This window comes from Schistocerca serialis, chromosome 10 (assembly GCF_023864345.2).
Source record: "Schistocerca serialis cubense isolate TAMUIC-IGC-003099 chromosome 10, iqSchSeri2.2, whole genome shotgun sequence".
NCBI lineage: Eukaryota > Metazoa > Arthropoda > Insecta > Orthoptera > Acrididae > Schistocerca > Schistocerca serialis.
In genome coordinates this window covers 178,339,754-178,366,426 of record NC_064647.1, presented here as the reverse complement: position 1 = coordinate 178,366,426, position 26,673 = coordinate 178,339,754, and the positions used below count along the sequence as shown (strand labels likewise).

The 26,673-nt window shown below is 43.8% G+C and overlaps 1 protein-coding gene across 1 annotated transcript in view; it reads right to left on the bottom strand.

Annotated features, from left to right (window-relative positions):
- LOC126424647 (serine/arginine repetitive matrix protein 1) overlaps positions 1-22,419 on the bottom strand; it is a 653,808-nt gene extending 631,389 nt beyond the window's left edge. Inside the window, exon 1 of the mRNA XM_050087379.1 lies at positions 22,336-22,419. The gene's annotated coding sequence lies outside the window, so the exon portion shown is untranslated. The remainder of the gene's footprint in view (positions 1-22,335) is intronic.
- Between the last annotated feature and the right edge of the window lie 4,254 nt (positions 22,420-26,673).

Genomic DNA, 26,673 nt, shown 5'->3' with positions numbered 1-26,673 from the left:
GACTTAACATCTGAGGTCATCAATCCCTAGAACCTAGAACTACTTAAACCTAACTAACCTAAGGACATCACACACATCCATGCCTGAGGCAGGATTCGAACCTGCCACCGTAGCGGTCGCGAGGTTCCAGTACCTAGAACCGCTCGGCCACAGTGGCCGGCTGCTCCGAGGATACCAACTTCTAAGTTACTAATGTTGGGAACTGTTCTTGATTCGAATTCTTGAATTTTACTTCGACTTCAGAGGGCTGTGTTTAGTAACCGTGCTTTGGCAGTAATGTAATCGATAGTATTTCCATTGCTATCGCGCAGGGAAAGCGTTGATTCTGTCTTGCCGTTAGCAGACTTCACAAACGACTAGGATCTCTTGGGATTTTCTGCCAGTTCGAGACAAAGCTTCGTTGTAGAAACTATTATAAGCATCTCGCATAGAATCCCGCGCCAAATTTCGAGCTTCTCTAAAAGATCGCCACTCTTAGGCATTTTACGCTCGTTTAAATTTGGCATGCTTGTTTCGTTGTTTCTGCAACAGTGTTCCGACCCGTCTTCTGTACCATGGGGGCTCAGCTCCGTCGTTTGTTAATTTATTTGGTACAAATTTCTCAATTGCTGTCGACACTATTTCTCTGAATTCAAGTCACGTCTGGTCAACATTTGCATTATTAATTTGGGAGGAGATGAGGGAAGGCGTCCAGGAAATTTTTATCTGATTTTTTTGCACAGATTTATTTTTCGTTTATTTTTGGAGGATTTGGGAGTTACGGTTTCCAGTCTCGGTACGAGAACCCTGTGTTCACTAACCCCTGTATCCGTTTTGATGCTAGTTATTGGTTCAGGGTTATTTGTTGCGAAGAGGTCAAGTGTGTTTTCACAACCGTTTACTATTCGAGTGGGCTCATGAACTAATGGCTCGAAATAATTTTCAGAGAATGGGTTTAGCACAATTTCGGTGATGTTTTGTGCGTACTGGTAGCTCCGGTTTTAAACATCGCGAACACATCGAAGGTAAATTAAAGTCACCATCAACTACAATTATAAGAGTCAGGTACGTGTTTGAAATTAGGCCTAAGTTTTCTCTGAACCTTTCAAATATTGTATTATCTTGACTGGGAGGTCGGTAAAAGGACATCTGCGGCTCTCCCCGTCGGAGGTTCGAGTCCTCCCTCGGGCATGGTGTGCGTGCTGTCCTTAAAGTAAGTTAGTTTAAGTTAGATTAAGTAGTGTGTAAGTCGAGGGACCGATAACCTCAGCAGTAGCGTAAGTTAATTTAAGTTAGATTAAGTAGTGTGTAAGCCTAGGGACCAATGACCTCAGCAGTTTGGCCCCATAGGAACTTACTACAAATTTTTTTTAAAAAAAGGATACAATTATTATTTTCTTCCAGTTGCCAAGAATAACCTCTAACCATGCTAAGTCACAGAAGCTATCTACTGCAATTTCGCTACAAGTTAATCTACTACTAATAGCAACAAGCATGCCACCGCGAACTGCATTTGTCCTATCCCTTCTGAAAACCGTTAGCCCCTTCGCAAAAATTTCGGCTGAGCTTATCTCCGGCTTTAGCTAGCTTTCAGTGCCTATAATGCTTTCAGGATCAGTGCTTTCCATTAGCGGTTGGAGCTCCAGTACTTTCCGAACACAGTTACGACAATTTACAACTGTTATCCGATGGTTCCTGTATCTACGTTCTTCCTGTGTTCGACCTACACGCTTTGAGACTGAAGCCTTTTTTCCCGAGACGTTCTAAGCTAAGAAACCGCCCAGTCCGCGCCACACAACCCCTGCTACCCGTGTAGCCGCCTCCTGCGTGTAGTGAACTCCCGACCTACTCAGTGGAACCGGAAACCCCACCACCCTATGGTGCAACTCGAGGAATCTGCAGCCTGCACGGTCCCAGAACCGTCTGAGTCTCTGATTCAGACCCTCCACTAGGCTCTGTACCAGAGGTCCGCAATCGGTGCTGTCGACTAAGCTGCAAATGGTGAGCTCTACTTTCATCTCGCAAGCAAGACTGGCAGCATTTGCCACTTGCGATGGTCTCTCGCAACAAGAGATATATCTTCTAACCTAAAGCAGCACACATCGTTGATACCGACGTGACACACCACCTGCAGCTCTCTGTACCCCGTGCTCATTATGACGTCTGGAAGGACACGTTCCACGTCTGGAATGACTCCACCCGGCATGCACACGGAGTTCACATTGTCTTTCTTCCCCTCTTTGGCAACCACGACTCTAAGGCACCCCATTATGCGCCTAACATTGGAGCTACCACATACCAATAAACCCAACCTCTGCAGGGTGATAGGTGTCCTTTGAAACAGAACAGGCAACTGCATCTGACAGCCAATGTGCGTAATGTGCGGTCCCCTGAGAAGTCTTTCACCACCTGGCATGCCCCGACCATGGGTGAGATGTCAACCTCAGTGCGAGCAGTAACTGGGCTGCCACTGTTACAGATCGATCGGTGAACTCGTGAGTCGTCCTGGACGTCAGTTGGATGCGCACAGCGGCCCACAACAGTGATCCAATCCACTGCAGTCTCAAGCTGGGTAACCGAAGTCATCACAGCCTGGAGCTGAGAGTGAAGTATCACCATCTATGCTCACATCTCCACACAGGAATGACAGTTCTTGTCCACACTAAGGACCATGAGAAACTACACTACACAGACAAAAAAAAGTCTGTCAACACATGCTATGGAACTCTATTGTAGACAGGGAGGAAAATTTCTTGCGTCTAATAAATTACATTAAAATGCAGAGATTCAAAAAATAAGCTACCAAAGCACTCAGGTGAGACTTAATGATTCACTCCTGATTAGGGACTTGCAGTATGTTAAAAAGCGGTTTTCTTCCGACATAAACGTAAACATGAGAACTGTCTCCATTAAGTATTAAATCAACTTGCATAAATTCAAGAAAAGGAACTACCAAAGCACCCAGACGAAACTATACTATCCGCTACTGGTTGGGAACCCATAAAATGTCACACAATGGGTTACTTGCCTATTGATGATTGTGTCTCGACCGACTGCTGCCGCTGTGTAACAGATTAAGTTTCAACGCACAGTTTGTCTGTAGTTGACATATAACTGAATGTTCTTTCTGATGAAGTCCTCGGGATTTGGTGAACAAATAAATGATGCATGAATGGCTGATTGACTGACTGAATGAATGAATGAACTGGCTGACGTGGTCAAGACGCACGTTATGAGCGCGTGGTAATACATTCATTCTAGTGGGATGTACTTTTGTCGTCTCCCACACCTATATCAGCCCTCCTGTGCGACTTTCATTTCGTGTCTGTCGAGCTCCTTCTATTCAGCCAGGGCAGAATTTTGTATGGAGGGTTCTGGAAAGCACGTTTCATGACACGAAAAATGTACAGCAGTAAGTAGTGATTCGAAAGAACCATGACGTGAGGTTGCAAATGTTTGGAAACAGTTGTACAGATTTATTCCTGTATTTCCCGTCGCCCTGTTCGCGACCAACCCTCGCTCGTGTTTATTTACCTCTGCGCACACCACACGAAGGGTAACAGCAAACTGAGTCTCGTACGGGATAACAGTCAACGCACTGAGTGGCGAACGGCGAGCAACCTGACACCCTCCATTCCAGCCAGCGAGCCGGCAACCAGCGGACTCTTCTGAGGCGGACAGAGGAGCGCAGTGTCCCGGCCGCAGAGTTTGGCCCTGGCGGAGAAAAAGCTCTGAAGAAACCCTCAGCAAGCACTCTTTTTTCCGACGAGCAGTGTGCCGTATGGTGGACCATCCATGAGCCGCGCTATCCTATGCTTGCCAATCTTTCCTTACACTAAGGAACCTGAAACAAGTTCCACCCAAGATTAGTTAAAGAGTCGAACTCCCGTGCATAAAACAGCCACAAACGACTGATTACTTTACAGATGAGTTATTGTGTTAAATATTTGACGGTACGCATATGCAAATGAGAAAAAATTATAAAAGGTTTGAGATCGTGTTTAAAGTTTGTGGGAAGTCGCTGAGTGCTCTCGTTATCAATCCATGGATGAGTGTTGTTTGGGTAACTGGCACTCCGTTTTAAGCGAAAGCTGGTTTTCCACACATCTCAGTGTTTATGACGTCACATCTGGTGAACTATATATCGTACAGCGATATAATTTTGCAAGTACATTCAGTGGTATAAGTATATACCGTTTGCAAAATGCGTTGCGAATCGACTTAGCAGTAGAGAAGTAATAAATTGAAACGTCATGCCTGAAGTTGAAGTTTTACTGGATGTCCAACGAAAATTTTCCATTCATGATTTTTGCGGGAGGATTTCAGCGACAAAAAGTTTCGTAAAGCTTTGAAATAACGTAGACGGTTTTTTGGAAGCCACTTTGTGCTCTGATTCGCAAATATTAGATGACCACTGCCTGGATAGTTCGCACGTTGCATTAAGGCAAATCACGTTTCTAACTGTAACATTTGTCTTACTGTGTATTTGAGAGTTAGAAAATTATCTCGTCTGGACCTTGCATGGGTTGCTGAAATCCCATATTTAATATTTTTCTGGTAATTTATCTTATTAGAGTAAATTAGCTGTCGCTATTACAGCAGCTGGGCCTATATGTCACTGATTAATATATTTAAGTATAACTTTGTCTTATTACATACGTCAAGGACTCATGGAATTAGACTTGAAATTATTCTTATTACTTGACAATATATTGAAGTTTGAAATGGCCTTATTTAAACTATAGCCTAAGTAAGTTGTGAATGTAAATAATGAAACTGTATACTTCTATATACAAAAGGAAATATCCAGACCTATTGACTCAACATCGTCCTTCCCAAACCGCTTTGCATAGAAACTTATTTGGAGACGGTGTTGATCCTACATTACGGCATCGATTAACGAATTCTTCGAAATTCCACCACTCAGGGAATGAAATGGAGAACGAAATAATTTTTGAAAAATTTCGCTATTAAGGCTATTTTGAAGCTATAACTACAAAAATTGCTATATGGTTTCCCGTTTGGAGATTAAAGAATACGTGTTATAGCCTTTTTTTTTTGGAAATTCAGCCCCTAAGGGAGTGAAAAGTATTATGAAAGTATTTTATTACGAAAGCATTTTTAAAACTAAAAGCCGACCTGAGTGGCCGAGCGGTTCTAGGCGCTTCAGTCTGGAACTGCACGACTGTTACGGTCGCAGGTTCGAATCCTGCCTCGGGCATGGATGTGTGTGATGTCCTTAGGTTAGTTAGGTGTAAGTAGTTCTAAATTCTAGGGGACTGATGCCCTCAGATGTTAAGTCCCTTAGCGCTCAGAGCCATTTGAACCAAAACTAAATCCACGAAAATTTGTATTTGGCTTCTCATTCAGAAATAAAAAATACGTATTTCAGTTTTTTGAATGTTCAAACTCTTATGGGGTGGGGAAATAGGCGGTGAAAGTTTTTGTGGCAATATTTTATTATAAAAGCTTATTTGAATCCACATGTACGAAAATTTGTATTTGAATTCTCGGTTAGAAACGAAAGACGCATGTTTCAGTGGTTTTGGAGAACCACCTCTCACGGGGTGAAACACGTGAACAAAATATTGAAACATTTTGAAACTAAATAAAAATTTCTCTGCCAGAATTAAAGGAGTATGTGTTACGGGATGAAATTTTCTATGGAAATATCACCACAAGAATTCTGAAGGCAGGGTTAACAAAAACTTCAGACTCCATCTACCATAATCGCTTTTTGGTCAGACGTTCATTTGGAGAAGACTGTATCAGGCTTCTATGGTCCTAATGAGCGTAAGAAGATTAGAAGTAGTTGCATTTCGTGAACTAAACCAAAGTAAGCTATTGAACAGTCACTGCGACGAGTGGCCTTTTCCAAGATTGCGTAGAAAAAGAAACGGATCTTATAAATTAATTTTTTAATTCACTTAATGTAGCATTCGTGAGTTTCCCACGTGCGTGCAGTAAATGCGGAAACGTGAACTACGGCGACGGTATTACCAAATGAGGACCGACGTGCTGTCATTCTTTTATTGGCTGCCTAAGGTCCGACACCGGTAAACATCCATCGGAGAATGAAGAATGTGTACGGGACAGCACGTCCGCCAAAGACCACTGCTGGGACGACGCTGCTGCTTCGTGATACTGTAACACTCTTCCCCGTACCGCAAATGTCGTATCGCAGAAGTTACGCCAACTGAAGTGGGCGACACTCGACCACCCGCTCTATAGCCCTGATCTCTCCCCACACGGCTATCACGCTTTGCGTCACTTAGAGAAAGCCTTAAAGGTCCAGCGAGTCCTGTCTGACGAGGATGTGTGGCAGGCAGTTGACTTGTTCACGCAGCAGGACACCGTGTTCTACCTGGTGCGTCGGTGGAATGATTGCCTCAATGGTTCAAATGGCTCTGAGCACTATGGGACTTAACATCTGAGGTCATCAGCCCCCTAGAACTACTTAAACCTAACTAACCTAAGGACATCACATACATTTATGCCCGAGGCAGGATTCGAACCTGCGACCGTAGCGGCCGCGCTGTTCCAGATTGAAGTGCCTAGAACTGCTCTGCCACAGCGGCCGGCGATTGCCTCAATGTTCGCTGCGATTTTGCCTGATTCCGTTTTTTGCAACTCTCCGTGTTCGTTATGAACTGGCTCATGAACGACATCGACGATTGTTATCCTGCATCGTTACTGGTGACAAGTAATGGTGTCTTTATGTTAACATAGAGAAAAGAAAGGAATGGTTGAGCCCAAACAAAGCACCAATACCCCGTACAAAGACCTGCGCATCCACAAGAGATAATATTGTGCATCTAGTGCAATAGCGACGGTGTGGTGTATTACGAACTGCTTCCCTGTGGTGTAAACATCACTGCTGACGTTTACTGTCGACAACTCACACGTCTTGCAGACGCAGTCCGAGAACAACGACCAGGAAGACTGCGTGGAGTGATGTCACCCCGCGATAACGCCCAGATGCATTCTGATACACTGACAAAAAGCACTGTACTCGAATTAGATTGGGAAATCATTCCGCACCTACATTATTCACCTGATCTTAAGCCGTCAGATTTTCAGCTTTTCCGATCTCTATCGAACACCCTTCAAGAACTTCCTAGCCGGATTAAAATCCGCTTCAAACATGGCTCGATGAATTCTTCGCCTCAAAACAACGTGATTTCTAGAGTCGCGGGGTCGAAAAGTTACTCCAGTGTTGGAGACTGATGTAACTAGTCAAGGAGAATATATTAGTGAGGACTTAAGCCTCTGTTTTATGTATCTGTTGGCCGGCTGCTATGGCCGAGCGGTTCTATGCGCTTCAGTCCGGAACTGCGCTGCTGCTACGGTCGCAGGTTCGAATCCTGTCTCGGAAATGGATATGTGTGATGTCCTTAGGTTAGTTAGGTTTAAGTAGTTCTAAGTCTAGGGGACTGACGACCTCAGATGTTAAGTCCCATAGTGCTTAGAGCCATTTTTTATGTATCTGTTGTGTTTATTAAACTCACGGAGAAGCAGAGGTTCCTCCATTTTTGCGGCGATGACACCCTGTGTGGTGTCACCGCCAGACACCACACTTGCGAGGTGGTAGCCTTTAAATCGGCCGGACCCGCGTGTCGCCACTGTCAGTAATTGCAGACCGAGCGCCACCACACGGCAGGTCTAGAGAGACGTCCTGGCACTCGCCCCAGTTGTACAGCCGACGTTCATAGCAATGGTTCACTGACAAATACGCTCTCATTTGCCGAGACGATAGTTAGCATAGCCTTCAGCTACATTTGCTACGACCTAGCAAGGCACCGTATTCTATTGATATTTATTATGTGAAGCATGTATCATCAAGAGCGATGTTCTACAATTGTGGATTAAAGTTAAGTATTATATCAATAACGTACTTTATTTGCAATTCTCAAGATATTGTCCTGTTCCAGACCTCACGCCAGTCAGCGTGTAATTAAACGCGTGCATTTCGGCCTCCTCTAGAAAAACAGTGATGGCTCTTCTGCCAACACTACACCCTGAAGTTGTTTCTTCAGTTTTATGAGGGTAGCACAACACACTTTAGAGTTGGTCGTTGCACAGTGAGAGAGGACATCAAACAGAATAACCGCTTCAGAGTTCCACAGGACATCGCCATGACTTTACCGGCTGAAAGCGCGGCTTCAAACCTTTTCTTCGAAGGAGAGGTTGTGCGGCGCCATTCATGGACTGCCATTTGGTTTCGAGTGGAAGTGATAAACCCATGTTTCATCGCCTGTGACGATCTTCGACAAAAAGGTGTCACGATCAGCCATATAACCTGCAAGGAGCACCGCGAAGATGGTCCTTCATTGCTCTCTATGGCCTTCTGTTAGGCAGCGGGGAACTCAGCGGTCACACACCAATTGGTGGACCAGTGTGCCAGCACTGCCAACAGACAAGTCTAGTTGAGAACCGAGGTGTCTGTTTGTGACCCGTCGACCACATCGAGTGAGGGTGTCCACACGTTCCACCTATCGGAACTGCATGGAAATACAGACGCTGAAGGGGGAATATTCCACAATGTCTGCCAACAAATTTCACATTTTTTCAACCGAATCTGGCCGCAAAAAAATGTGTTCCATTACATATTGAACTCCTCTCGTACCTTGGTACGAAGAAACTTTTGACTTCGGTAGATGTGTGAATACTCATGGGCTTGTGAGCTATGCTTGCGTATGTGGATGTCATTCAGTTATTTCTGGGAAAAGTTAAATACAATTTGTTTTATTTGCCTCAAAACTTACGTATGTGCGACATCAGAGGAAACTTGTGACGGGTCCCCACTCTTACTCGATGAGCACGTCCAATCTAGTTAGACTACCGCAGCACCTGGCTGGTGATTTCATGTCACCCGTTTTCGTCCCCAGCCCCCGTCGAACGTCTTACAAGCATTTTTATAATCTGTATAGATTTATAATCGTCTCTTGTAAATACAATAAAAAGGAAAAAGACTGGTTTAGCAGACGGTTTGTAATAATCAATTCCACATTGAAATTCAGCCATGGCTGCCAGCGACATACACGTGATTGGTCTGTAGACAAAAATTGTGGCGAACCTGAGGGTATGATCCATACACCCTTTCCTTTCTAGACATAGAACAAAATGGGTGTAACAACTTACGGTGTTTATTACAATTTAAGAAAAAATCTCCACTAATTTAGCTGTTTTCTTGGAACTAATTGAAGGTGGATGTGTATCAGTACTCCCTGAAACCATAAGAAACCATAACAAAATTCCCCCCCCCCCTCTCTCTCTCTCTCTCTCTCTCTCTCTCTCTCTCTCTCTCTCTCTGTGTGTGTGTGTGTGTGTGTGTGTGTGTGTGTGTGTGTGTGTGTGTGTGTGTGTGTGTGTGTATCGAAATGGATATTTCATTGCTTACCAGAAAGAAGCTCGTTAATCGAAGGGGCAAAGACCTGATGGTGACTGAACCTACTGAAAGACTCAGACCTTCAGACTGCACTGCATTGATTTTATTGCTCACTTTAAATTATCAAATATGCCTTGAAACACGTCATTCGATGGTTTTCATTATTGTCGATGGTTTTGAGGAAAACAGCCATAATTTTATCCCGCTTCTCAGACTGTGCCGCGCGGGGTAACCGCGCGTTGTAAGGCGCCTTCTCACGGTTCGCGCGGCTGCCCCCGTCGGAGGTTCGAGTCCTCCCTCGGTATGTGTGTGTGTGTTGTCCTTAGCGTAAGCTAGTTTAAGTTAGATTAAGTAGGGCGTAAGCCTAGGAACCGTTATGGTCCCATAGAAACTTACCACAGATTTCCGAAAAAAATTTTCTCGTACATACGTAAGCTACATACGTAAGTTTCCATTGCAGGTGGGTTTAGTTAAAATCATGCAGATCGTACTGTCGCGTCATCGCATAAGAAATATTTTCATCGCTAAAATATATGACGCGTTGGAGCGACCTTCATCTCTCCGAAGATGGTTAATTTTTCAGCGGCTCAGCGGTGGGGGGCGGGGGGGGGGGGCAGCGGGCGTGGGAGGGGGGGCGGGGCGGGGGGGGGGGGGGAAGGTGCAAATTCAACAAAAACTTCATCAGAAGCAGTGCACACCCTAAAAAAATTGCGGTGTGTAATGTGACGCTGCAAATTCACAAATGATTTTGATGAATCTATTGGAGTAATTTCATTAATATGTTTTTGAAATCACACATTTCTCTATATGTCTAGGATGAGCTGCGTTATGTACTCAAGTGCGTAGCTATTTGGGCCGGCCGATGTGGCAGACTGGTTCTAAGCGCTTCAGACTGGGATCGCGCGACCACTACGGTCGCAGGTTCGAGTCCTGCCTCGGGCATGGATGTGTGTGATGTCCTTAGGTTAGTTAGGTTTAAGTAGTTTTAAGTTCTAGGGGATTGATGACCTCAGATGTTAAGTCCCGTAGTGCTCAGAGCCATTTGAACCATTTTTTGCATAGGTATTCAGCAAAATTAAGGGAACAAACTGGGAGCCCGAGCGTGCAAAAGAAAATGATAAAGACAGCTTATTCGTTCCCCCACTTATTACCCGACTAGATTCGAGCAACTAATACTCCTGTTATGAGAACGTAGGCTTCCGCGGCCGGTGTCATAGTGATTAAAATTCTTCTGGGTATTATGCCTCGTGATTGCTGAAAACTAACAACAATAATAAACTAAAACCGACGTTTCGGCCGAATTGCAACGGCCTTTGTCAGGGCACGACTCGGTTTGCTTGGGGATATGTGCTTCTATTTATTACAGACTATTGTTAATTTTTAGCAATGACGCGGCATAGTACCCAGAAGAATTTTAATCACCAATACCCCTGTTGGCTACACGGCAAGTGGCAGCCTCCGTCGTAAAGTAGCCTGACTTTAGAAACAGGTCTTATTGCTGCAGATCTGGAAAACTATTTTCTCCAGAAAATACAATCATGTGAATATTAAGCTATCAAAACGAAATAAACAGTTTCTATTTAATATAACCGTAAAAAAAAGCGGCATTTCTGCATAGTAGCAGCGTTCTTCGGGGTTTATTTAGCTACATTTGGTCGGCGCAAGCAGAAATACTATTAGTCAGTATAGTAACAGCTCACTATAATGGCAATGTACATATTAAATGTCTATGGTTGCCTCATCTTCAGCTAATACATAGCGGGTGGACAAGTTGATGGAAACAACAAAGACACAACATATTATCAAGCCTAATGCGCTGTAGGAAAACTGCCGGCCTTGGCAGTCGTTCCTGAGTGGATAAAAGCAAGTCCTGTTTGGTTTCGAGGGAATCTCATTCCGTTTTTCTTGCAAATTAGTGGCAAATACAGGTGAGGATGATGGAGGCGCTTGGCGATCACGCGCCCTCTCTCCAAACTAGACTGCAAGTGCTCAACAACGTTTAGACCTGGTGACTCTGGTGGCCAGGAGAGAAGGAGAATTCGTTGTCCTGCTCACAAAACCAGTCCTGGACGATGAAAGCTGTCGTGTTGAAACGCGGCCTCACCACTGGGGAAGAAACGTTGTACCGTGGTATGGACCTGATCAGCCAAAATGGTCGCACAATATTTGGTAGTAATGCCAACTTGCAGAGTAGTTATGGGGCACGCTGAATACCACGATACGGCTGTCCAAATAGCCACCAAACCCTGTCTTTCACTCCTGCGACATAAACCCGGCCGTAACTAGGAATCATTGTGCAGCGAGATACCTCCAACCAAACGACCTTCTTCCATCGCTCTATACTCCACGTTTTACAATTCTTATTCCATGTTTTCCTTTTGTAAGCATTTTCATCACTAAAGAGCGGCTTTTGAATTCCAGCTCGCTCTTCAATTCCCTCCTCACGGAGCTCCCTTCGTGTTGTTTTTTGCGCTGAGAGGGTTTGCGAGTGCGACATTCAGTTCTGCGGTGACTTTAGCAGCTGCCGTCCTCATTATTTTTGGTTACAGCCCTCTTCAATGACCACCCGCACTATCACTCACTCCACGTTTTCTTCTGCGTTGCGACTTTGCGGATGACGTTTCTCTGCTGCCCCCCTACGCGGTATAAATGTTCCGATAAGGCCCCTCTTGAAAGAACAAACGCTTCGGCTACATTCGTTACCGAAGCTCCCGCCAAACTAGCACCAGTAACTTGCTCGCGTTCTGATTCACTTACCTCCGACAGAATCCAACCGCAACTATAATGAACACTATTCTGATCACGAATGACACCCAACGAATTGAGGACATTGCACAACCCGCAGGCTTGGCTATGATCAATGTTCAGGCGCTCATTGCTCGCGGTGATTCCATAGCTGTGTCCAAACCCTGTATACCCAGACTTATTAAGGATCCCTGAAGGTTTTCCTTCACGTCACTGATTCACTAAATGAATAATGACAAGAGGGGTTCATGTCGTCTGTATGAGATACCCCGTGCCTTATAAAATGGAACAAAAAAGAAAACAGCTGGTCCCGGAGGAGGTTCACGAGTCCTCCCTCGGGCATGGGTGTGTGTGTTTTTCCTTAGGATAATTTAAATTAAGTAGTGTGTAAGCTTAGGGACTGATGACCTTAGCAGTTAAGTCCCATAAGATTTTAAAAAATGTGTGTGCGATTTGGGGGAAAAAAATGAAACGAAAAAGCATCATATGATACAGTGAGCACGGGGAATCGCATTCGGCTATAAACAGTGGCGCGAGAGCAACACCAGTTCACAGTCAGGTTGTAGTTCAGGCAGCGAATACACGTAACGCCAAAATTCGAAGCACCCTGAAAAGGTGGCCTGGTCAGTCGTCGAAATATTTTGGGTAAAATGGAGACAACAACTCGGCAGAACACATGGGAGCTGGCCAGTAAACTAGTCCTGCCTAGGAAACGTGAGAGATGACTGGAGCCGCTACTGTTCGGTCGAGTAGCTGCTCAGTTGGCATCACGAGGCAGAGTGCACCCCGAAAAATGGCAACAGCGCACGGCGGCCCAGACGGTCACCTATCCAAGTGCCGGCCACGCCAGACAGCGCATAACTTCGGTGATCTGACGGGAACCGGTGTCTCCACTGCGGCAAGACCGTTGCCTTTGTTTCCGCTGAAAGGATGCCGAATTTGTTGTGGGTTGTGTTGGGTTGTTTGGGGGAGGAGACCAAACAGCGAGGTCACCGGTCTCATCAGATTAGGGAAGGATGGGGAAGGAAATCGGCCGTGCCCTTCTAAAGGAACCATCCCGGTATTTGCCTGGAGCGATTTAGGGAAATCACGGAAAACCTAAATCAGGATGGCCGGACGTGGGGTTGACGTCGTCCTCCCGAATGCGAGTTCCGTGTGCTAACCACTGCGCCACCTCGCTCGGTGGAGTTTGTTGTGGAACGTCTTTGAATATTCCCTCTCCACTGTCTATAGTTTCAGGAAGTTCCGATAGGCGGCGACGCTATACGTAGCCTTCAAAATGGCGTCCGTAACGGAGGTGCGCTCCAAGCAGAGATCTGTCATTGAGTTTCTTTTAGCGGAAAACCAGAGCACCGCAGATAGACATAGGAGCTAGAAGAATGTCTATGGAGACCTGGTAGTGAACTAAAGCACAGTGAGTCGTCAGACGAGGCCTCTCATCACGGCAACAAGGTCTCGCAAACCTATCCGATCTCCCACGTGCTGGTCAGCTGCACGCAGCTGTGTTGTAACATGCGGCCACTCTCATTCGAGGAGATCAAGGGATCACAATCAAACACCTCGCTGTTCAACTGACACACTGTCGGACACACTCGTCCACCAGCTGGGTGTGCAGCCACTGGGTTCCTCGAATCCTAACAGAAGACCATAGAGAACAACGGAGGATCGTCTGCGCGGAATTGCTTGTTCGTTATGAGGCTGATCGTGATAATTTTTTTGTCGAACATCGTCACAGGCGATGAAACATGAGTTCAGCACTTCGAACCGAGTACCACCAGGCTGAGCGGTTCTAGGCGCCACAGCTGGAACTGCGCGACGGCTACGGTCGCCGGTTCGAATCCTGCCTCGGGCATGGATGTGTGTGATGTCCTTAGGTTAGTTAGATTTAAGTAGTTCTAAGTTCTAGGGGACTGATGACCTGAGATGTTAAGTCCCATAGTGCTCAGAGCCATTTGAACCATTTTTGAGTACCACAATCCTTTGAGTGGCGGCACATCACCTCTTCTTAGAAGAAAAAGTTCAAAGCCGTTCCTTCAGCCGTTAAAATCATGGCGACCGTCTTGTGGAACTCTGAACGTGTTATTCTGTTTGATATCATGGTGCAACGATCGACTCTGAAGTATATTGTATTGCCCTCGGGAAACTGAAGAAACAAACGACTTCTCCAAGACAACGTAAGGCCTCACACAAGTTTGCGCACAGAGAGGAGCTCACAAAACTTCACTGGAGTATACTCGTTGTCCACCTGCAACCCGCATCTCGCACCTTCTGACTTCTACTTGTTTGGCACAACGAAGGTTCTCTGGTACGTGGGTGATGGGCGGGTTACTGGTGCAGCAAGAAGTTGGCCCCGACGGTCAACCAATAGGATGGTACCACAGACCCTCCTAGCAAGGTGGCTTAAGGCCTTCGCACTGAACGGAGATTACGTGGAAAAATGAGGTTTTATAGTCAAAAGAGTGGAGAATAATATGGTGTAGTGGACTGCTGAATAAAACCAAACCGCTTTCACAAAAAAAAAAAAAAAATTACGTTAGTTACTGAACGCTCCTCGTAGTACTTCCTCCCACTGCCTCCTTGCGAATCACCCAAGGGAAAGACGGAAAGATTCCACGACACTCGGAGATAAAGCGCCGAATGGAAGAAGAAAAAGGGGAGGGGCAAGCAGGGATGATATGGGAATGAAACACTCTCCGGCAGCCACGGTAATGTAGAACGTTGAATATACGAGATGCAGGTGTCAGACGGTGTCACATGCCGCGAAATTCATGAACTCTTAAACAGAATCTGCGTCGATTACAGTAATGGGGTCACGCGACTGCGCTAGATATCCGTAGAGAGGTTCCGTATCGACGTTTTAACGAACGACTTTCATCGACCAGCTGCCTGTGAAAAACAGTGTGCGGTTCCGATTTTCTGTAAGGCAAAAGAATGGAAGCTCTTTGCGATTTCATGTACATGACTACTTCGAAATTCACATTTAATCGTTTAGGGATGATTTCACATTAGTACTCGACTGCTGCGCAGTCTCGAATAGCGCGTGGAAATACCGAACATTCAAATCTTTCAGTGCGAGATCTGATTTCTCTTATTTTATTACGACGGTCATTTCACCCTACATGTATTTTTGCATTCGTAAGAGAAAGGTGATGATTCAGATTTGGAGAAAAAATTTCGCAGCAACGAAAAACGCCTTTGTTTTATTAATTGCAACTCGAACCGGCTCCCTTACTTCGCAACAGTACCAAATGAGCTGCCGATCTTTCATATTTTTTTGTATCTTTTCTGTGAACCCTACCCGGTAAGGGTCCCATATCGTGCAGCACTATTCCAGAAGAGGAAATACACGTGTTGTGTAGGCACTTTACTTTCAACTATTCTGATAATAAAACGCTGACTTAACGAACGACCTGTATCTAGCAGTAAAGTGTCAAAAGCACTGTCACTTTCTTAATTCCTTAAGGTAAAAATGTAAAGACCTTTGCGACATACACCTGCAAGAATTCTCCACAACACTTTCTATGTGATGCTTACAATTTTTAAATTGTTCGTAATTAGAGTCCGTAGGTACTTATTGTTAGTTGAATCGACAATATTTAAATCTGTGTTATTTATCGTGTTGCTGGAATTCACTGGATTGTTTTAATACCCACATGGAAGAACTCACATGTTAGGATCAATTGCCGCTTTCGAATCCTAGAGATACGTTGTGCAAATCATTACACAATTCTTTTTGATCCTCCGGTGACTGTACTAGAGCGTGAGAGACAGCATCATCTGCAAACAATCTACGACCCCTGCTCAGGTAGTCATCTAAACAGATTATGAACATTAAGACCAACAGAGGGCATATAACACTTGTTTGGGGGGGCCACATATGTTTCTTCTGTTTCAGCAGATAATTTCCCGTCAACTACTACAACTATATATTTACTAAGGTGGTATCTGTTCTTTCGGACGTGTCCGAAAGTACAGATACCATATTAGTACACACACACACACACACACACACACACACACACACACACACACACACACACACACACACACATATATATATATATATATATATATATATATATATATATATATATACAGGGTGTTTCAAAAATGACCGGTATATTTGAAACGGCAATAAAACCTAAACGAGCAGCGATAGAAATACACCGTTTGTTGCAATATGCTTGGGACAACAGTACATTTTCAGGCGGACAAACTTTCGAAATTACAGTAGTTACAATTTTCAACAACAGATGGCGCTGCAAGTGATGTGAAAGATATAGAAGACAACGCAGTCTGTGGGTGCGCCATTCTGTACGTCGTCTTTCTGCTGTAAGCGTATGCTGTTCACAACGTGCAAGTGTGCTGTAGACAACATGGTTTATTCCTTAGAACAGAGGATTTTTCTGGTGTTGGAATTCCACCGCCTAGAACACAGTGTTGTTGCAACAAGACGAAGTTTTCAACGGAGGTTTAATGTAACCAAAGGGCCGAAAAGCGATACAATAAAGGATCTGTTTGAAAAATTTCAACGGACTGGGAATGTGACGGATGAACGTGCTGGAAAGGTAGGGCGACCGCGTACGGTAACCACAGAGGGCAACGCGCAGCTAGTGCAGCAAGTGATCCAACAGCGGCCTCGGGTTTCCGTTCGCCGTGTTGCAGCTGCAGTCCAAATGACGCCAACGTCCACGTATCGTCTCATGCGCCAGAGTTTACACCTCTATCCATACAAAATTCAAACGCGGCAACCCCTCAGCGCCGCTACCATTGCTGCACAAGAGACATTCGCTAACGATATAGTGCACAGGATTGATGACGGCGATATGCATGTGGGCAGCATTTGGTTTACTGACGAAGCTTATTTTCACCTGGACGGCTTCGTCAATAAACAGAACTGGCGCATATGGGGAACCGAAAAGCCCCATGTTGCAGTCCCATCGTCCCTGCATCCTCAAAAAGTACTGGTCTGGGCCGCCATTTCTTCCAAAGGAATCATTGGCCCATTTTTCAGATCCGAAACGATTACTGCATCACGCTATCTGGACATTCTTCGTGAATTTGTGGCGGTACAAACTGCCTTAGACGACACTGCGAACACCTCGTGGTTTATGCAAGATGGTGCCCGGCCACATCGCACGGCCGACGTCTTTAATTTCCTGAATGAATATTTCGATGATCGTGTGATTGCTTTGGGCTATCCGAAACATACAGAAGGCGGCGTGGATTGGCCTCCCTATTCGCCAGACATGAACCCCTGTGACTTCTTTCTGTGGGGACACTTGAAAGACCAGTTGTACCGCCAGAATCCAGAAACAATTGAACAGCTGAAGCAGTACATCTCATCTGCATGTGAAGCCATTCCGCCAGACACGTTGTCAAAGGTTTCGGGTAATTTCATTCAGAGACTACGCCATATTATTGCTACGCATGGTGGATATGTGGAAAATATCGTACTATAGAGTTTCCCAGACCGCAGCGCCATCTGTTGTTGAAAATTGTAACTACTGTAATTTCGAAAGTTTGTCTGCCTGAAAATGTACTGTTGTCCCAAGCATATTGCAACAAACGGTGTATTTCTATCGCTGCTCGTTTAGTTTTTATTGCCGTTTCAAATATACCGGTCATTTTTGAAACACCCTGTATATATATAGTTAAGGCTCACCGGCCACTTGACCATCTTCTTCTTCTGCGCGAATGCACAAATAGTGCCCGAACTCTTACGGGAATCGGCAACGCGTCGCGAGTAATGAGTATAATGGCGGGGGCACTACGAATGTAGTGCGGGACAGTACGTTGAGAATGTGGCTTTCGCGGATGGCGTGCCAGAGATAAGTCCCTGCAGTCACGCTATGCTCTGTGTCCTCGGTGGCTCAGATGGATAGAGCGTCTGCCATGTAAGCAGGAGATCCTGGATTCGAGTCCCGGTCGGGGTACACATTTTCATCTGTCCCCGTTGACGTATGTCAACGCCTGTAAGCAGCTAAGGGAGTTCATTTCATTGTAATTTCATACTACAACTTTTCTGGTAGCAAATCACGAATCGAATCGCACATTTCAATAGAACTTGGGCGATTTATAATTGCTGTACAAGATACCCTAACTGGCGTACTTCTAATCTACTCTGTGGCCGAAGTGAGATTAAAAAAGGATATCAATGATAGGATTCGCAGGCGTGCGTTGCTATCCTCTCTGAAAGAACTGTGGGACCTGTTGAATGAATTGAAGACTACTCTCCACTAATTACAGAGTGTAACCCAAAGAAAGACGGAAGTATAGAGGGGCAGTAGAAATGAGATTAAAGAGGAACGAGATATAAAAGTTTTGGACCACGTAGTAGCCGAAGTGAAGGAATCCTGCTACACTGGAAGCGAGCAGCGCTAGACGGCGAAGCAAGGGGGGGCAAAAGGAGTACACTAGCGTAGGAAACAAGAGACAATCCCTTGTCAAAAGTAGGTCTACTAGCCTCAGATAAAGGCATTAATGTGAGGTTTAAACTTCTGAGAACGTCCTCCAGTATTGTATAAAAATAAATATCTGATCTATACAGATACACCGCAAGCTGTGCACAGCGCATATTACTAGTTTTCTATATTGTTCTATTCGCGTGTTGACAAGGAAAATGGACTGCCTACATACCTCTGTTCGTGCAATAATCTGTATTATACTATTCGCACGAGTCATACATGAGATGTCAGGTTCCTGATTCCTGACGATGTGTAGCGGAGGGTATTTCTGGTGCCACTAACTGATCCCCCCTAGCTGTTGTTGTTGTGGTCTTCAGTCCTGACACTGGTTTGATGCAGCTCTGCATGCTAGTCTATCCTGTGCAAGCTTCTTCATCGCCCAGTACCTACTGCAGCCTACATCCTTCTGAATCTGCTTAGTGTATTCATCTCTTGGTCTCCCTCTACGATTTTTACCCTCCACGCTGCCCTCCAGTACCAAATTGGTGATCCCTTGATGTCTCAGAACATGTCCTACCAACCGATCCCTTCTTCTAGTCAATTTGTGCCACAAACTCCTCTTCTCCCCAATTCTATTCAATACCTCCTCATTAGTTATGTGACCTACCCATCTAATCTTCAGCATTCTTCTGTAGCACCACATTCCGAAAGCTTCTATTCTCTTCTTGTCTAAACTATTTATCATCCATGTTTCACTTCCATACATGACTATACTCCATACAAATACTTTCAGAAACGACTTCCTGACACTTAAATCAATACTCGATGTTAACAAATTTCTCTTCTTCAGAAACGCCTTCCTTGCCATTGCCAGTCTACATTTTATATCCTCTCTACTTCGACCATCATCCCCCCCTAGCTGTATAACTCGCGAAAACGGCGTGGGAAAAATGATGTCGGTAAGCCTCTGTATTAGCTCTGATTTCTCGAATTTTCTAACCGTGGTCATTTCGCGAGCTGTGTGGGAGAAAGTAATATGTTGTTCGACTCTTCCTTTAAAAGCACTCTGTCGAAATTTCAGTAGTAAACCTCTCCGTGATGCGTGACGTCTCCCACTGGATTTTGTTGACCCTCTCTGTAACGCTCTCACGCCAACCTAACGGTCCAGTGACGAAACGCTTCGCCCTTCGTTGGATCTTCTCTCTCTCTTCATCAATCCTGTCTGTTAAGGATCGCGGACTGTTGAATAAATACTCAAGAACTGGTCGAACAAGCGACTTGTAAGCCACTCCCTTCGTGGACCAGTTACATTTCCTTAAGGTTATTCCTATGAATCTCAGTGTTGCGTCTGATACGTCTATTATTTGTTTTACGTGGTCATTCCACTTAATGTCGATATGGATAGTTAGTCGTAGATATTTTGCGGTAGATACTGTTTCCAACAGTTTCTCATCAATAGTGTAGTTGTACAGCAGTGGATTTATTCTCCTACGTACGCACAATAATTTAAATTTATTTACGATCAGGGGCAACTGCCAAATCGATACTGTCTTCTGCAGTTTCTTCATTCTTATAGACAACCGCACCTGCAAACAGTCTTAAAAAGCTTCCGACGCATTCTACTAAACCATTTGCATACACTGTAAACAGTAGCGGTAATGTCAAAAGTTCCTCGGGGTATTCCAGGCATTACCTTTGCACCTGTCGATTTTGTCCCGTTAAGAGCGAAGTGTTGAGTGCTCTCTGCAAGAAATTCTTGATCGAGTCATAAATCTGGTCCGGTACTCGACAAGCTCGCATATTTTTTCATTAAATGGCAGTGCGGGACGGTGTCAAATGCCTCCATGAGTCAAGGAACAGGGGATCAACTTGAGGGTCGTTGTGGACTTCGCGGAAAAGCAGAGCGATCTCTGTTTGCAGAAGCCATGTTGACTTTTATAGAGGAGATTTTCGTTCTTCGAAAATGTCACAGTTCATGAGCATAAAACATGTTCCATAATTCTACAACAGATCGACGTCAACGATATCAGTCCATAATTATGTGCATCTGTCCTACGGACCTTCTTGAAAACAGGAATGACCTGCGCTTTTGTCCAGTCCCTAGGTACTCTTTTGCTCCAGCGAACTACGATAAATTACTGCTATAAGCGGAGCAAGTGCTTTGTAGTATGTTACAGGTATCCCACGTGGATTACTTTCTTCTTCGACTACAGGTTTTCTAAACTTACCGAAAGGAGTTCCTGCTAAAGAGACCCATTTAAGTTGCCCAAGTATGTATTACAGTTTCGTGTGGGCTATACCATCCTGTTACGATAGTTCCAACGCATCCCTGATGCGGTTCGAACTCTATTTCCTCATCGATCTGATCAGGAGTCCGAAAGCTGGAACAGTATTCTAGCATGGGTCACTTTACCGTATTGTACGCACTTTCCCATTACATGTGCGTTGCGTTTTCCGAGACATCCTCCACTAAATTAAGCCTTCCTTTCGCCCTCCCTAGTTCTGATTTCTCGTGACTGTCCCATTCATGCCGTTATTTACTATTGCCCCTATTTGTACAACATGATGTGCTTAGGATGTCCACCACCGTTATTATGTAATCGGACAAAATCAAGTTCTTTTCCTTTGTCGTAACCACGCATTATTTTACATTTATACACATTTAAACAGACGTGGCACTCATTACAGCTTCTCTAAGTCTTTGAGCATTTCCTTGTGATCGTCTATTGACGACTTTTTTCCTGTGCATAACAACACCGTAAACGAATAAAATCACAACGCTGCAGATTGTATCTGACAAATCGTTTATGTATACTGGCAACATTAGAGGCGCTATTTGCAAGGTATCTGTGTGGGGGAGTAATACAACAAGCCATTGGTTATAAGTTTTGCAACAAAACCTTTTTTTTTCACTAAGCAGTTGTTGCTGATCACAGATTATTAGTACAGACATATCCTTACCTTATTATTTTCTCAGCACTCTGATTACTTTTATGCTTGTGACAATCACAATACTTATTCAGCACTCTAGCTTCGACTCAGCTGTAAACTGTGAATAGAGAGCGATTGATACAGTCTTGTGCTTCTTTCCGTACTCATATTCTAATCTGCTTAACACTCCGATTACTTTTACGTATTTAAACAAATGCATTATCTCTCACGGTAACCCAGTTCTATCCCCAGTAGCCATCCTGACCCCCGCTCGGCTCTCTCATGAAGCAAAGAACACCGAAGATGCAGACAGCGTACTATTGAGGCCTTACTTAACATCAGTTTTGTTGAACTTTCGCCATCCAGTATAACGAACTGGTTTCTATCAGCCGAAGGTTCGTCGAGGTAGTCACGTATTCGCGAAGGTACTCCGTGTGATCGAATCTCAGTAGTCCGACGCGGTGCAGCGTCGAATGGATTTCTGGAATCGAGGTGTATGGGACTACCTGTTGACCTGCATTTACGCGGATTCCAAGACGTCGTGTACGAGGGGAGCAAGCGCCGTTTCACACTAGTGGTTATTCCCTCAATCTGGGCTGGTAAGTACTAAAGTGCTGATCTTGCGTTCGGGGCCGTAGAGGACGAGAACTGTAAGGGGAAGGCAGAAATTCCAATATATCCGAGAAATAATTGGTGACGTTTGGTAGAAATATTGCAGTGAGACGAAGAGACCGCCACAGGTGAGGAAACTGTTGCCGGCCACATCGAACCGGTCGGGTGAGTGATGACCCAGAAATTAAAGGTACGTAAAAATGCCAGCAGGTTTTTAAGTAGCGGACGAGAGAGAGAGACGGAAGCGCAGCAGCGGGCCGGGCCCTTCCTTACCTGAGCGGGCTATCCCGGCGCCTGGGGAAACCTCGAACTCGCGACCGCGCAAGCCACGGACCGCACCGGCCACCGCAAGCTGGCCTGCCACTGAGCCAGGCCCAGTTCTCCGCCGGCAGAGTGTGGCGGGGCGGCCGCCAGGCGGCAGCACTGCGCCGCCTGACAGTTGCCGATCAATGCGTGCGCAGCGGCCGCCGTTACGTTACCAACGCACAGCGACCGCGGCGAATACGTTGTTGCTGTCGCGAAAGGGGGCAGGGGCAAGGGCAGCCGCAGGTTTTCACGTCAGCGTGTATTTAGAAATTTTGAGGACATTGCAGTCTGCTTATAATTTCTTCCTATTACTTGCTACAGTTTCCTAATTGTTGTCAACAGTACAATTACTTGTCTTAATTTTATCCATTACGTCTTTAGAGTCGCAGATTTACTTTTTCCCCCATTTAGATTAGATTAGATTAATACTAGTTCCATGGATCATGAATATGATATTTCGTAATGATGTGGAACGAGTCAAATTTTCCAATACATGACATAATTAAGTTAATTTAACAACATAATTAAGTTAATATAACAACTTTTTATGTTTGTTTTTTTTTTCCTTTTTTTTCTTCATTTATATCTAAAAATTCCTCTATGGAGTAGAAGGAGTTGTCATTCAGAAATTCTTTTAACTTCTTCTTAAATACTTGTTGGTTATCTGTCAGACTTTTGATACTATTTGGTAAGTGACCAAAGACTTTAGTGACAGTATAATTTACCCCTTTCTGTGCCAAAGTTAGATTTAATCTTGAATAGTGAAGATCATCATTTCTCCTAGTATTGTAGTTATGCACACTGCTATTACTTTTGAATTGGGTTTGGTTGTTAATAACAAATTTCATAAGAGAGTATATATACTGAGAAGCTACTGTGAATATCCATAGATCCTTAAATAATGTCTGCAGGATGATCTTGGGTGGACTCCAGCTATTATTCTGATTACACACTTTTGTGCAATAAATAATTTATTCCTCAGTGATGAATTACCCCAAAATATGATGCCATATGCAAGCAGTGAGTGAAAATAGGCGTAGTAAGCTAATTTACTAAGATGTTTATCACCAAAATTTGCAATGACCCTTATTGCATAAGTAGCTGAACTCAAACGTTTCAGCAGATCATCAATGTGTTTCTTCCAATTTAATCTCTCATCAATGGACACACATAACAATTTTGAATATTCTACCTTAGCTATATGCTTCTGATTAAGGTCTATATTTATTAATGGCATCATACCATTTACTGTATGGAACTGTATGTACTGTGTCTTATCAAAATTCAGTGAGAGTCTGTTTACAAGGAACCACTTAGTAATTTTCTGAAAGACATTATTGACAATTTCATCAGTTAATTCTTGTTTGTCAGGTGTGATTACTGTACTTGTATCATCAGCAAAGAGAACTAACTTTGCCTCTTCATGAATATAGAATGGCAAGTTATTAATATATATTAAGAACAACAAAGGACCCAAGACTGACCCTTGTGGAACCCCATTCTTGATAGATCCCCAGTTTGAGGAATGTGCTGATCTATGCATATTATGAGAACTGCTTATATCAACTTTCTGCACTCTTCCAGTTAGGTACGAATTAAACCATTTGTACGCTGTCCCACTCATGCCACAATACTTGAGCTTGTCTAGCAGAATTTCATGATTTACACATTCGCGATATTTTCCGTTGGTCACATCGTAAGCTCCATTTCCGCCATCAGTTGTTTTCCTGCATTAAAAATTTCGTTTCGATAACATATTCCAGATTCCGCACTTTCGAAAAACTACTACAAGCTTCAACACCTATTTTCAAATCGACTTAAGAGAAAACTATGTCGTGTTCGGGCTTACACAATACCTACAGAGCAATGCCCGACATAAAACTGTAAATTTTTCACATATCACTTCACACGTGTCCTGTTTTTGTTCTACTAATTTTTGTTTATTTCAAATTAGCTTTCGGCTTACTGGGCTGTCTTCAGGAAACAACTGACTAACATCTGAAAGGGACAGTAGTTCATATCAAAACTTGTAAGCAAAGAAACACTCTACTTGCACAGAATGTTGTGCATCACTTGTTTCTTAAAATCAAAAGTACAGTTTACACAATGGACACTGTTATGTACAATAAATACTTAAAATACGCAATATTACATGCTAAATAGTTATAATGCTAAATTTTATGACGTCTTGACATCCACTGAGAAACAATTAAACTGAGCACTCTTCATTTATGTTGTGCAGCAAACAATTTTTTAACATTACGGTATATTAATAATTTTTACTTATGGACCGTCTGACAGCAACTGAATAAAACACAATTTTAGTGCCACACGCGTTTCACCTTTATTTTCTGCAAGGCATCGTCAGTGGCCTGGAATATGTACATATGTTAGCTATTTTATTTACATTTTTGTCATTGTGCCTATAGGTTATAAACAGTTCTGGTGGTTGGTATTTCCTATTAAGTAGTAATGTTTTGAACTGTACTTACAGGTTGTGTGGACAATTTCCTACATATTACGCTCCTGTTGCGTTTTTAACATTCTAAACTACACTTTAGGTAATCGACTCAATGATTGAAATTTTACTTCATTTTTACATGTTTGCGTTTAACTTCCATTTATCACACAAGAGTTTATTCTTGTCAAGAACGAAATTGCATTTCCACTTAGGAATAAGGGAAAAATGTAGTTGAAAAATAAATTGCTGGTTCATCTGCCAATTGTCATTGCCGCATCACTTATTATTATTAACTTGTACCAGGTGTGGGTATGAAAAAACACATAAATATTTTGCATCCACATTGCACCACATGTCTACATCTACATCTACATGATTACTCTACTATTCACAATAAAGTGCCTGGCAGAGCGTTCAATGAACCACCTTCAAGCTGTCTCTCTACCATTCCACTCTCGAACGGCACGCGGCAAAAACGAGCACTTAAATTTTTCTGTGCGAGCCCTGATTTCTCTTATTTTATCGTGATGATCATTTCTCCCTATGTAGGGAGGTGCCAACAAAATGTTTTCGCAAACAGAGGAGAAAACTGGTGATTGAAATTTCATGAGAAGATCCCGTCGCAACGAAAACCGCCATTGTTTTAATGATTGCCACTCCAATTCACGTATCATGTCGGTGACACTACCTCCCCTGTTTCGCGATAATACAAAAGAGCGGCCCTCCTTTGTACTTTTTCAACGTCCTCCTTCAGTATCACCTGATGCGGATCCCATACCGCACAGCAATACTCCAGAATAGGGTGGACAAGTGTGGTGTAAGCAGTCTCTTTAGTAGACCTGTTGCACCTTCTAAGTGTTCTGTCAATGAAGACTGTCTCTCAAAAAAGGCGTTAATAGCACTTTCATCAGCTTTTTAATTATATATACTTTGCGTTTCTTTTTGATGGTTGTAGGTGTTACGGTATTCAGCCTAGCAGCAGCTGCCTTGTTGTCGCTAATCCCTGTATTCGTCACAATACTCACTATTTGTCCAGGATTATTTGTTGCTAAAAGGTGAAGTATGCTTTCGAAACATTGACGCTTCGAGTGGGCTCATGAACTAATTGTTCAAAATAATTTTCTGAGAAAGCATCACTACAATTTCGGATGACGTTTTATGCCTGCCGCCGGCTTTAACCGTATAATTTTTCCAGCATATCGAAGGTAGATTAAAGCCACCACCGACTATAATTGTATGAGCGGAGTACTTGTTTGAATTGAGACTCAAGTTTTCTTTGAACTGTTCAGCAACTATATCTTCTGAGTCGGGGGTCGGTAAAACGATCCAATTAATAGTTTAGTCCGATGGTAATGTATAACCTCTACCTGTACTATTTCACGCGAAATATCTACTTCAATTTCGCTACAAGGCAAAGCAATAAATACTCCACCACGAACTGTATTCAATCTGAAACTTCCTGGCAGATTAAAAATGTGGTCCCGCGTTCAAGTCTCGGTCCTGCACACAGTTTTAATCTATCAGGAAGTTTAATATTAGCGCACACTCTGAGGCAGAGTCAAAATCTCATTCTGTATTCAGTCTATCCTTTCTGAAAACTGTTAGATCGTTTGAAAAAATTTCGGATGAACTTATTTCCGGCTTTAGCCAGCTCTCTGTACCTGAGACTATTGGAGCTTCAATGCTTTCTACTAGGTATTGGAGTTCTGGTTCTTTGCCAACACAGCTACGACAATTTACAGCTACAATACCAAACGTTTCTACAACTACCTTACTGTGTTTTACCTGCCTACTTTTAGACGGACGTCCCTTCTGTGGTTCCCTAAGACCCTCTAACCTAAACA